Genomic DNA, 12,550 nt, shown 5'->3' with positions numbered 1-12,550 from the left:
AACAATAATAGTACTGTATCACGATATGAGGTTGCTGTTCATGCAATGATAATGATAATACTGTATCAATAATATGTGGTTGTTGCTCATGCAATGATAATGATAATGCATCACGCTTTCTGACATTGCACTGCCGTTCGATGAGTTTATTTTGAACAGGGCCTAAATGGTAAGAACAAAATCTAAATCATGTCGTTTTTGTACGCACGATCACAATTTAATTGCACAAACATCCATTCTCTACACAGACTCTACAGCGTAACTGACCGACGCAACAGGACTATAGGACACAAATCACAGACTATACCGTCGTCGACGCTCACAGAAAGTCATGCCCGTAAAGACACCGAAAGGAATGAGCAGCCAAATAAATGATTGTTCTCATGCCACCCCACGATTCCGTATTGCATGAGAACATCTCGGAAGAATTTCATGAAAACTGGTATATTTTCGACTGCAAAGTCGCGCACATGCAGTATATACCGATTATGCTGAATGCGAGTACACACACATACATATATATACACATGTAACTACACACACATATATAGTATATATAATATATATATATATATATATATATATATATATATTATATATATATATATATATATATATGCACGCGCATATAATACTCGTGTAGGTGACAAAACATTTAACCGTCAGAATTAATGTTTCGTTTTACGTTTTTTAAACGTTTAAAACAGCTTGATAAAACACTTTACACATGCCAAATGCATTCCACTTCAAGAGACATTTTTATGCAGATAACAAAAAGCCGGCCGAATGAAATCGAACAAATCCTGATGGCTTCAGACCGCGGAAAACGTTCAAGACTGATATAGATCAATTTGCAGTTTCAAATCCTTTCCCGCCCAGCTCATAGAACCTTCCTTTCCGTATGAGAGAGAGAGAGAGAGGAGATAGAGAGAGAGAAACCTTTATCGTCCCTTCCACCATCATAAATAATAAAAAAAAAGTGGGAAAAAAAAAAAACAGAAGAGCTCGTGCCTAGGCGCATGCGAGGTTCGCTTTTAGTGGACACGGTGTCCGTTGAATTATAATCATTGAATATTTAAACGTTAGGTCTATTCCGTACCCGTCAGTCACTCCTTCTCTCTTATAGTTGTATGCATGAGGGTTGAGCCATGCCCCTAAACGCTGCCCCTGACATCTCTCGTTAGCACTGACAAATTACTCGGGCGGAATTAAGATAAAAAAAAAAAAAAAAAAAAAAAAAAAATTCTCGCTGAGGCGTGAGACCACACGCAGACGAACATATCAGATATCTATGGAAGATGCGCATGGTCGTTTTCTTTTATCATTTCCACCCGTTTGCGTCCTAATTTCTCTCTTTCTCTCTCTCATAAATATATATAATCAGATATCTCTGGGAGATGCGCATGGCGGTCTTCTTTTATCATTTCCACCCCTTTGCGTCCTAATTTCTCTCTCTCTCTCTCTCTATGAGTATATATGTATATATATATATATATATATATATATATATATAATATATATATATATATTATACATGCATACATACATTTATTATATATATATAATTTAAAATATATATATTACATAAAACATATTATATATACATATATTAATTTCTAAATGGTATACATAAAATGTAATTGCATTTCTTGGGATAGCAAAATGGACTTGTGACCAAAATCCTTATCCCGTATTTGTCATAGTCAATCCATTCTCGACACACACACATATAAGCACCGGCAATCTATTCCGCTGTCTTTAGACTTAAATATATCGGATTATTCTCCATATCCGCCATTGGTCAACTTCGTCAAACCCCTATTTAACGACAATAATTCGCACCCTTGAGTCAACGTTCCTGCGTTAATCAAATCTGAGGCTGAAAATAACTTTGGATACCAAAGAGCACATTCATACGTGGATATGTATTTCCGCATGTACACGACGTGACTGGAGGCAACCAAACGCCTTTACAAGCGAACAAGGTTAGCCCAAGTATTTAACAAGACTCAAAACATCAACCTTGAGGACCTGTAGCTCAAGGTCGACCTTGGAATGCTCAGGCTTCTAAGAAATACCTCGAAGTTTGAAATTGCATCAAAAGCGCAACACGCACACACAGAAAATTAATGAAGCTGAACTGAACTTCACCCAGAATCGGCGATGAGGAATCAACACACCTTCGCTCGTATACAGTAGTCACACTTCGTACTCCACTCCGAAAGGCAGGAGGCCATTGGTCGCCGGGATGAATAGTTCCCCTCCTGTGACATCGTCCACTGGCGACCTTGGAAAGCCCTTAATGAAAGGGGCATACGCATTCCATGATGGCTAATTGATCCATTAACGCGCAATTAAAAACCGTTACGTCTCCCACTGGTGATAGGCCAATGGAAGCGCATTTCCGCATCCGGCTGCATGGGTCGTAAATGAGTGCGGCAACTGTCACGGGGATGATGAATGATATCATTCCTCTTATTCCCCTTGGATTCAAGTCACTTTCGCCTCATTTCATTCACTTACAAACACTTCTGGCTGTCCTACTGACACCATTTGAGTTGGCGTTGTGACTTTCATTCCAAAACATTCGTTTTATTTGTTCATACGACTTTAAAACACGAACCTTTCCCTGACATGAAGTCAAGAAGTCTATCTTAGTTTAACCAGACCACCGAGCTGATGAACAGCTCTCCTAGGACTGGCCTGAAGGATTAGATATTTTCACGTGGCTAGGAACCAATTGGTCACCTAGCAACGGGACCTACAGCTTACTGTGGGATCCGAACCACATTATATAGAGAAATGAATTTCTAAAAGCGGAAATAAATTCCTCTGATTCCGCGTTGGCCGAGCCGAGAATCGAACTTCGGACCACCGGATTGGTAGCCGAACGCGAAAACCACTCATCCAACGAGGAACTTCCCTGACAAGAATCTTGCTAAACCTGGGAGTACTTTGAAGTGGCTATTCAATATAGCGTTTACGTCAGTACCGTCACTCTTTGCCTAAAGCAGCACCGTTCAACTATAAATAACCAAATGATCAAATGTAAGAGGAAAAAAAAAAAAAATTACCTGTTCAGTGACTGTTATACCTATTCCCTCAAATTCATATAATGGAACCAAAATTTAGAAATAACCACTTGATTTAAACCGTGCAATTTCTGTTAATTTCAGTTATAAACATGATATCTGAGAATGCGGGTTCAAACACTAATCAGAAATGAAATAAATGACGTTTCTAATTCGCTTTAACATAACGATTTTCCGATAAATAACACAGACTTGGGACTACAAGTCTATGGTATGACGAGCAGATTCCGTAGTTTTCCTTTTTTCTTCTTTTTTTAATGACAGCTGACGGATTTTCGAAGATTCTACCCGTTGACAACCTTTTGACGTCAGTCTCATGTTCGTTTTCCTTTCTCAGTCCTTCGTAATCCCAAATAATCTCTTGTTTTAATTTCTTGCATCCTTGTCAGTTATCCTATTCCTTCTGTATCAGGCTACAAGAGTAACTGCTGCACCTCCACGATGACAACTAGGATTCTGACATTAACCGACCCACAACACGTGTTGAGCATAAATACACACATACGTGCGAGCACCCACGCATGCATATATATATATATATATATATATATATATATATATATATATATATATATATATATATATATATATATATATATATATATGATGAGTTAAAAAAGCCACAATTATTTACATGATACTGTATTTTTTTTAAATACAAGAAGGTTGTCACCATTAATACAATATATAAAATAATGTATATTTATAATTTATACAATGTATATATACTAATATTTTATATCAGTGTGTGAATCTGTAGGTTATAAAATGCATGAACTACCTACCAAAGTATTTCAACTAAAATGAAATGGCCAAATGCAGAAAAAACAAAAATACTCAATGAAAACTAAAGAACATTCGAGGTATTTTCCGATATTTTCCAAACGAATTCCAGACTTAACCGAAAATTCTGTAAAACAAAAAGTCAAAAATACTTGTTATCCGTTGCAGCCAAAGTCTCGTGTTGTTGGGCGTAGCCGACAATTGCGAGGATATCGAAAAGTTTACAGGTCAGCGTTCCTATTGCATATATATATATATATATAATATATATATATATATATATATATATATATGCACCTACGTACAGTACAACACTAGTACAGGGTGTTCTGTACGTGCAGTCGTTATGCGGACGTCCGCAAGTATATCCGTTCTGTCTGGCCGTAAATGAATACACCTGCGTGGTACGATTGCTGTACGCGAAGTCCCTGACGAAGGCCAACAGGTCGAGTATCCCAAAATACTCTTATCTAAGAGCCCAGACGTTAATAAACAAGACGAGGTAGGAAAACACACTGGAAACTAACCCCAAAAGGCAGATTAAAACTTTAAGAAATCTGTAAAACTGACGTACAGACAGATTATTTATGATCATAATAAAACGAGAGAGAGAGAGAGAGAGAGAGAGAGAGAGAGAGAGAGAGAGAGAGAGAGAGAGAATAATGCAGCTGTTGCCCATCATCACAGAGGACAGAGTGTCACTCTTCCAGGTCAACGATCACTGCCAAAATAATAATTTACATGGAGAGACAGGGAGCATATCTGATGACAGACAGAAAGATGCCCTAAAGATGCACAGCGGTTCGTTTATTTGATGAATGTCCTTTGGAGTTTCTTCTATAATCGTCATATTTAAACGCTATGCATTTTCTGGGTGTTATGGACTTTCCTCACCATCCATCCTAAGTTTTCCAAGTCTTCCCGCCCTCCTTTCCCTTAACGCTAACGAATTCTGAGTCTTTTCTCCAGCTTCCAGTCATTCATTCTTTCCACATGACCGTACCATCTGACCATCATCACCCACAGCAGCCTTTATACAACTCTGGTATACGTCTACATTTTGTCAACCTACCCATGATCCTGAAATATAGTGACTGTTACACTATGCATTGCAGGGGTAAGACTTTCATTTTTTATTCCTCCAAAGTCCTACGGATGTCCATGGTATGACTGCCAATGGTCTGAAGAAAGGAGGATCATCTGCAATTCAGGGACATATTCTCCCACCAAGGGATCCACAACCCCAAATTATCTTATCCTCTGCCTCAATCTGTCAGGCTTCATTGGGAACTTAACTTGGTTTTTCTGGGTGGTGACTGGTGAGGAGAGCTTCTAGCCACTGAACCATAATGATCAACACTCGATATATATATATATATATATATATATATATATATTTATATATATACCTATATATATTCCTGCGGCCTTGGCTAAAGATATGTGTGTGTGTATGTACTATATACCATAATGATCTCCTTCACAACGAAGACATTATCATCCTTTCGAAAGGCCGGAGAAAAGAAAAGAAATAAAAAAAAACCATATCAGATTACATCTTAGAAATCTATCCATCCCACCTGTTGGTCTAAACCATCCGACCATACATACGGACGGTAAACCCTTCACGTACCCATGTCCCTGGTGCGTACAGTACCTAGCGGGCATTTCCTGCCTAATCTTATGGTGATCAGGATCCAAACACAAGTGGTATGTAGAACATCCAACATAAGGCTGCACCTCGCAGCTTATCGCAGTCTTTCGGGACCGCATACCGTTACGTGTGGCTACTGACTATACCGAGGTCCGAAGAAAAGCAGTACCACAACCACCCGAGTTTGGGTGGAACTCTTTCGTCGCGTTGAAGCGTGGATGGACTAACGATGAGGAGAAGGCGGGGAGGTTGAATGATGTCATTAACAATTAGCGATAGGCTACTTCGCGGTGATTTCTTCCAAATGTGGGAAATGCTACAGATGTTTCTCTTGTGGATGAGAGGACTGTGACAAAAGAGAGAGAGAGAGAGAGAGAGAGAGAGAGAGAGAGAGAGAGAGAGAGAGAGAGAGAGAGAGAGAGAGAGAGAGAGGAGAATCTTGTGATCTATGATAAGAAAGGTGAGAGAGAATTAGAGTCCTGTGACCTGAGAGAGAGAGAGAGAGAGAGAGAGAGAGAGAGAGAGAGAGAGAGAGAGAGAGTCAGTCCTGTGATCTGTGATAAGAAAAGTGAGAGAGAATTAGAGACCTGTGACAGAGAGAGAGAGAGAGAGAGAGAGAGAGAGAGAGAGAGAGAGAGAGAATCCTGTGATCTGTGATGAAAGTGAGAGAAAATTATTCCTATGATCTGTGATAGTTAAAGAGAGAGAGAGAGAGAGAGAGAGAGAGAGAGAGAGAGAGTGGCCTATGTGTGTGTGTGTTTTCGGTACAATTTGATCAGGGGCAAACCCGCTTAATTAACAAACTGAATGGTCGTCTTTGTGCAACAATTGCACTAAAGCTTGCCGAGACGGTCCTTCCCCAAGCAACGAAATTGTAAGAATGTGACGCAGCACCTGTTCGTGCATCTCAACAGAAGTTTCAACGCAAATCTAAATGCTAATGCTGTAAAAATGTTTTTCTTGGTTTAACCTAAGACTATAATCTTCTATATGATAACCCTCATTTTCATCATGGAGGCTTAACCTTTTACCCTTCTAAAACATTACTTTGTGCACACAGGCAAGTTATAAGCGTTTATCCGCGTACTACATCTTACGAGTGAAGTCTGCTGTAGTGTGTGTGTGTGCGTGTGTGTATCAAACAGCAGTGGTCACAGCCCGATGTACGTCAATGAGGAGGACATAAAAACTTGCTAAAAAGGGTTAATTTATTCCCTATGCTTCATAATGCCTTCAATACATTTTCGAGATTGTACAAAAATAAATATATAAATTATAAGGCTATGAATTTAAAATTATTACAAATTTAACCTTTTAAAGGAACAACTAAAATGAAAACTTTAAAACCAAACCATCAATTCCGACCCCCCACCAAAAAAAAAAAAAAAAAAAAAAAAATATACATAAGCAGAGCTGGACCAACTCATTCAGTGGCATAGACTCTCATCGTGGAGTGAGCTACAGGACAGGCAGTAAAATTACAAACCCGGAGATTTACAATATTAAAAATCATTCTAGAATGTGTAAAACAGCCATAAAATTACAATTTTTAGAATCGTTAATGATCAAACGACTCGACCCCTTGTTAAACTGTCAACCTTTGCGGCGCACTGTACCTCTCTCTCTCTCTCTCTAGTGTTAACATTGCCACTGAATAGGTTGGTCTAGCTATGCTTAACCTTCGTATATATTGTATGGTTAGGGGGATTTGATGCTTTGTTTTTTTTTTAAGTTGTCCTTTTAGCTGTTCCTTTTAATATTCTAAATTTGTAAGCATTGTGCAACTTTAATCTTTAAATTTATATCCTTACAATTTAAATTTATTTTTATGTGTATGTGCTTGTATGTGTGTGTGATGTGGCTATAGTAGATTCGCATCAACCGTGCATTTGATGTCTAGGCCAGTCACTTACGACGGTCCTGATTGGCTGTTGATAAGCCAATCACAGGGCTGGAAACGCTCTCTCTCTCGAGAGAGAGAGAGGTCACATGGGTAGGATCCATGTATGATCCACCTCTCCTGAGGGATAAGTCTTTCAAATGTATCCCTCAGGAGAGGTAGAGCACACATCCTACCTATGTGAACTCTCTCGAGAGACTGAGAGTTTCCAGCCCTGTGATTGGCTTATCAACAGCCAATCAGGAGCGTCGTAAGGGACTGGCCTAGACGTCAAATGCACGGTTGATGTGAATCTGCTATAGCAGCATTCTCGACTGCCAAGCAATTAGAACTAGGTTCCACTTATTGACCTAAAAAGTGAGTTACACCTGACAGCTACACAACTCCAGTGGTCACAGCCAATATTAAAAAGGGCACGAGGCTAGCACACTCACCCTAAAAGACTTGTTGAGACAGGAGAGCTATCACTTTCTGGTGCCATCCTGTCTATTTCTGGTGCCATCCTTTCTAAAAAGGACAGGAATCTGAAGGCTCAAGACATTCAAATGACTTAGGGCCTTGGTCTGTGGCATATTCTTATGTATGACCTATTCTTCATTGCAACTGGTGCACATATCACAAAAGAACATATTTCAATGCACACACAAACATATGGTGTCTTAAGGCACGGATACACTGTGACTAGACATTAGCCCATGAGTCCCATACTACAATATGTCGTTAGTAATGTTTAATAACTGATTTTTGCAACGAAATATTTTTTTTATCAAGGTGCCAAAAAATAAAATGGTTTAATTTTACTGACCGATTAAAGTTTTATTCCCATGTTTGGATCTGACTAGGATTTGCAATACAGCGTTTAAGAGAATCCTGGGTAAAGGAAAGAGGAGAATAATAAATCATTCCGACTTAAATTTGAAAAATTCTACGGCATTGCAGATCACGATTTCAAGTTATTTCTGGAGACCGGATTTTGAAGGAAATCCTGCGCGCCCAAGGCATTAGAAACAGCTTCCTCGGGAAATGACGTAAAAGTGCATCCTAATCAACAAACATGTTCCGTGTGCTTTCTTTATGGATTGATCCTCCGAATTATTTAACGAAGAATTAAGAAACGCTTAGTACTAGGAGCTTGGTGGACTGAACAGCATCCTTGCAAAGGGGGAGGGGGGGAGGGGGAGGGGGCGGGTGGGGGACGATACTGAGGGCGTTACTTACGATCAACAACACGAGCTAAACAGCCATTTACATTCACAGCTCGGAAAAACAAAACAAACAATAAAATATACAAACAGTTTAATCAGGACTTCCATGTTATTGTTACTGTAAAACAACGGGGCATTCTCCAGAGTCTTCTTGGTGCCCAGTTTTAACAATAGGCATTAAGTGTCTCCGGGTTAAGAGTTGTTAAACAATTGATGCAGACTCATCCGTGCTTAAACGCTAGCCAATTCGACCTAGGAGCCACCTCCTAGTCGTCCCTCGGAATATTTCAGAGGCTGGCGTTAAAGAAAGAAAAAATAGATGTGTAATGCTGAACAATACGAACCTCACTAGACTTCCTTCTTTCTTGGTTTAACGAAAACCACGGCAATATCTACACTGAAATGCACAAAAACAAAGGTACAAACACATAGGCCTACACCTAGTTCATCTTATAATCTGCGTAAATGATTATTTCTTGTTCAACTACTATAATGAGTAAAAAGGATAACCCAAAGACATGAATAATAATAATAATAATAATAATAATAATAATAATAATAATAATAATAATAAAACACCATTGTCAGTATCAATTGTTTTGAAAGTAACTCGAAGTAATGCTTTTACATTTTAGAAGCTTCAGTTCTTAATATAACTAAAGGCATTTGACCTAAACAGTTTTTGGCATGAGAGCACTTTTGAAACTGGCTTCACCTTTTTCCATATTTACAGCTTCGTGCAGTCCATTTGAAGTTATTTACAACAGCTAATATCACTATTAATAACATCATGTTTTGTAAGAGCACTCATTCTAAGGATTATTATTGAAAAGCAGGAATTGGTTTGAGATATAAGAGCCCTTATGGAAGAAAATTTGCTGATGAAATGTCAAACCATACAATAAGTGCTCCAAAATGAACGATTAGTACCGGTATACAGGACAAGGCAGGAGCACTTTCCAAGGCATTGGAGTCCACTCATTCAAAAGCCTTGCTCTGGTAAATCACAGAACATGATAAAGCTCAATGAGAACAGTTTAGTATATGTTAACCTCTCGGCTTGTATGAGAAAAACCGCTCTAAAAGTAAGCATGTAAACACCTTTGCTAATACCACTGGTCTATCGATCATTACTGAAACTGGTCAATGGCAGGTAGCAATGAGACCAGAAAACACTCGAGTGAGGGAGCGACAGTAAACTATCCGGTACTACACGGGGGCCTTACCCGAATGGAGACACCTAGTACAGTAATTTTCTCATTCAAGCGCATAAATATTTGAAAATCATGAAGCGAGGTGTGGAAACGCAACTGGGCAACATCGTCTACAACGCTTGATAATAACTGAAAAAGTTCAAGCCTGTTAACCAGTGCACGACGACGTAATGACTAATTTGGATCTAAGAGCTCTACCTTGGTTAGTGTCCATTTCTGTTGTTTTTACGAGATATTCAAACACTGTTTTTACAAAACCTAATAAACTTAAACCCAAAATGTATGAAATCTTTACTCCGTTATTTATTTGTTATACATTAAATGGATTCGGGAACAACGAAAAGACTAAACAAAAACTAAACGATATGAATGAGAGAGAGAGAGAGAGAGAGAGAGAGAGAGAGAGAGAGAGAGAGAGAGATAACACCTTCTATGGACCACACTTTTTAAACTCTTTATAGCCTAACACAAACAAATGTTAATCTAGGCCATGTTCTGGCAGCTCATGATCATCCATGAAGTATACAATAAATGAGCTGGGGGGAGGGGTGAAAGCAAAATTATGGGTAATAATGTTGGGTATGCTTAGGTTTGGGTAAGTTAAATTTAGAGGTAAGCCGGATTCTGTCGAGTAACCTTAGAGCAGGTATGATTATGTTGGATGGGTAAGCTAGACCTATGTTTTAGCTTGGTACGGTCAGAGTATGCATGATCAAGTTAAATAACATATGAAAGTCTGACAATTTAAACAAGTTACTATATTGGTGGATACGAATAGCTCCGTATGTAGTATGGTTCCAGATGAAAAAAAAAAAAAAACTTTCAGTATGCACTTGAAAATAAACAGGCCACTAAACCGACTTGCATTAAAAGAAAAATTCTTGAATGAAAAAACTGTCTTAAATCCCATTAATAACCGGGGCACCGAGTTTAATGATCATTTTGATTTTAAACAATGAATACTGACGTGACCGGTATGGCAACAGGTCTACCGGTTGGCCTAAAGAATGTTTGACATCGCTACCTTCACTTAGTAAATGCTGTATAGAGTCTATACAGATACATAGCAGATGTGGTGTTCAGGGGGCGTCGCCTCTTGGTAATATCCTGTCGTCATAAGGCTACTTTGGTATTCAAAATCTTGACTTAGGCCTACTAATTGGTAACATACTTCAGAGACTATTAGCCTAGGCCTACCATGCATTCTGACACAGGAAATGGTGGAATTAACTAGGCAATACATTCCCTCTGGATAAAACTGGGCAAAATGATATGAGAAACTAAAGCTGACACTTGACTACAGCTATTAAAAGTATCCAGAATTGTCATTTGAGATAAAAGTAACCAAAATGACCCTACTTATCTCCCTCTTATCTTATCAACGAGCATCATCTCACGCTCCTTCCGGGTACGATTTTTATTTAAACACGGAAAACAATATGTATCACCTTTGCAAAAAAAATAAAATGTGATAAAAATAAGTAAAACTAAAGTTCATGACACATACCTTCGGCCGGTTTTAGATGTCAACAGCTGTAACTAGGTCTAGGGCCACGTGACTGGATATTCTGTTATAAACTCAAATTCAACAATTTATCACACCAGTTGCATTACCTGCGTACGATTTCTTCACATAAAGCTCTGTGGCACTTTTACGAAGTTGCATTCACAAAAGTGAAGAGACATGGTTTCGTATTTTGTTGACAAACATTCGATATAGCGAGAGACCATATACGAAGTCCGGAGTTCAGAGCACCACAAACACACTTCCAATCAGCTCAAAGGGTTGAGCTATACTGAACGGTTGGCCCCGGCATCGGCGGCGCTCTTTTCGTGGCTCTTCTTTCTGGCCTGACTTAAAACTGTTGCTCTCTCGCCAACCAGCTGGTTGATCTTATCAACATTTTTTTTTTTACTTTTTCTCTTTTTTTAAATGAAGATTCAAGCATTTTTGTCACCTAAGTGACCACATTTCAGATGACTAAGGAAAAATAGATGAGTAGGCGCAAGCTGGTGGAGGATTTACAAACCCACGGTGCCGTATTTTGAATTCTCAGCCGTCAGGTGTCATGAAATAGAAAAAATAAAAAAAAATAAAAAAAAACTTACAGTCTGATATATATATATATATATATATATATATATATATATATATACATACATATATATAACTGTAAATAACAATGAAGTGAATATGATTCGTGTTCATAATTTAGTCGTGAAAACATACAATGCAAAAGCTAAGAACTTGCAGACAAGTTTACAACCAGAAAGAGGTAAGGCGAATAGGAAGAAAAGCAACTGAAGAATGCAGTAGGCCAAGTGTTTATCTTCAAGAATTCTCTTTCGAAGTTCATTGTCATTTAATAGTTACTACTCTAGTCTCGTACATCTTTATTTCACAAGGAAGTAAGAAAAAAGTGCTCAGGAATTGTTTTACAATTAACTTGTGTCATTTCTGAGAAAGTGAAGAAAGACTTATTTCAACGCAGTGGCCAGAGTAACATCGAAAACAGAATGTTAGCTACAGAATGCGTGTGAGACAAGCCAGTAGCTACTATCTTCTGACATTTCAGTTTCCTGAAAATGCCAAAATCTTGAAGCCACTGTTCATTTTGATTGATGTTTCCTGTTAAAGCTTTCGATGCTGAGAATTGCTTATCTGTGATGTTTCTGAGCTTTATAAATATTTTTTTTATTCT

At 38.4% G+C, this 12,550-nt stretch overlaps 1 protein-coding gene across 5 annotated transcripts in view; it reads right to left on the bottom strand.

Annotated features, from left to right (window-relative positions):
* LOC135210010 (inter-alpha-trypsin inhibitor heavy chain H3-like) overlaps positions 1–11,659 on the bottom strand; it is a 360,551-nt gene extending 348,892 nt beyond the window's left edge. For 3 of the 5 annotated variants that reach the window (XM_064242770.1, XM_064242772.1, XM_064242773.1), the window contains exon 1: positions 11,356–11,659. The gene's annotated coding sequence lies outside the window, so the exon portion shown is untranslated. The remainder of the gene's footprint in view (positions 1–11,355) is intronic. The other 2 variants (XM_064242771.1, XM_064242774.1) reach the window with 2 other exon arrangements.
* Positions 11,660–12,550: the final 891 nt, after the last annotated feature.

This window comes from Macrobrachium nipponense, chromosome 39 (assembly GCF_015104395.2).
Source record: "Macrobrachium nipponense isolate FS-2020 chromosome 39, ASM1510439v2, whole genome shotgun sequence".
In the NCBI taxonomy this organism is placed as follows: Eukaryota; Metazoa; Arthropoda; class Malacostraca; order Decapoda; family Palaemonidae; genus Macrobrachium; species Macrobrachium nipponense.
The sequence above is the reverse complement of the archived record's forward strand: the minus strand, read 5'-3'. Positions and strand labels throughout refer to the sequence as shown.